The 1,433-nt window shown below is 60.2% G+C and overlaps 1 pseudogene; it reads left to right on the top strand.

Annotated features, from left to right (window-relative positions):
• The first annotated feature begins 819 nt into the window (after nt 1-819).
• On the top strand, nt 820-1,193 carry LOC119114008 (histone H2B-like; annotated as a pseudogene).
• Nucleotides 1,194-1,433: the final 240 nt, after the last annotated feature.

The following is a 1,433-nucleotide window of genomic DNA, read 5'->3' as shown; positions in this document are numbered from 1 at the left end:
TTTCCAGGAATCCGGTGAGAGGTTCGACGATTTCGTGTCGTCGATCAACGAGATTGCCGCTTGTTGCGACTTCTGTAGCGCGCATATGGACAACCAGTACCGTGACAGGATCGCAGTCGATACATGTGGCGAAGAAAGCGCTGAAGCGCCTGCTGTACGAGCCAAAGCTGGCTCTGCAGAGGGCGGTGGGCATTTGCTGTACGTGTGAGTCGGCGAGTGCGAACAGTGCTGCAATCCGCTGCAAGCCGACTGCTGTGACTCGAGCGCCGGCTCATCGCAAGTGACGTGCATGCACCCGTTCCGCTCATGCATGTCGAGACGATTTCTGCCCACGCCGCGGCCGAACAAGACATGCCGACGGAGTGTGCTGTCCCGCCGTGGATGTACCGTTCCATGCATACGGTATCACCGGTCCTTTCCAGCCGGTTTGCACCGCTCATCCACCCGCTCGCGGCGCCCCAGCCGGCGGTCGCCGCTGGCAGAACGCCAGGTCACGTGACCAGCGACGGGCCGCCCGGCCGGAGTGAGATGAGATCACGGAGCGTTGGCGCGCGGAACCGCGCCGGCGAGTGCAGCCGGGGAGCGATGCCGCGCCCGGAGATGATTGCTTCACGGTGCAGATGACTGGCTGGCGAGCGCGGCCGCACGTCAGGGTCATTGGCTCAAGCTAACACCAACCGGTCCGCCCGACGCCGCGTCGCTGACCGCCGCCCGGCGCGGCACACGCCACCGACAGTACACATTGGCGCGCGTCAGCCGAGCATGAAACAAAACCGGAACACGGCGTGCACACAAACCGCTGATCCCGAGTAAGCAATCATGCCGCCTTGAACGAGTGGAAAGGCCGCCAAGAAGGCCGGCAAGGCCCAGAAAAACATCTCCAGAGAAGATCACAAGCGCAGGAAGAAGAGGAAGGAATCGTACGCCATCTACATCTGCAAGGTGCTCAAGCAGGTGCACCCGGACAACGGCATCTTGTCCAAAGCCATGAGCGTCATGAACACTCGTTCGTCAACGACATCTTTGAGCGCATCGCCGCCGAGGCCTCTCGCCTGACCCACTACAACAAGCGGTCGACCATCACGTCGCGGGAGATCCAGACGGCCGTGCGCCTGCTGCTGCCCGGCGAGCTGGCCAAGCACGCCGTGTCGGAAGGCACCAAGGCCGTCACCAAGTACATGAGCAGCAAGTAAGGCGCCTCGGGCATCTTTACTGATCGTATCACCATCATCATCACCATGCTCATCGCGTGATCGGTGGGAGAAATAGGTCTATTTTAAACCCAAGCACACGGCACGCAGCGAAATAGATCACTCTGGTTAGCACGCCTACTGAGCGCGGTGAATGGAGTGACCGCCAGTGGCATATTTTAAATACACACACACACACACATACACACACACACACACACACACACACACACACACACACAC

The sequence above is a fragment of the Pollicipes pollicipes genome, unplaced genomic scaffold (assembly GCF_011947565.3).
Source record: "Pollicipes pollicipes isolate AB1234 unplaced genomic scaffold, Ppol_2.1 Scaffold_7262;HRSCAF=8765_pilon_pilon_pilon, whole genome shotgun sequence".
NCBI lineage: Eukaryota > Metazoa > Arthropoda > Thecostraca > Pollicipedomorpha > Pollicipedidae > Pollicipes > Pollicipes pollicipes.
The sequence above is the reverse complement of the archived record's forward strand: the minus strand, read 5'-3'. Positions and strand labels throughout refer to the sequence as shown.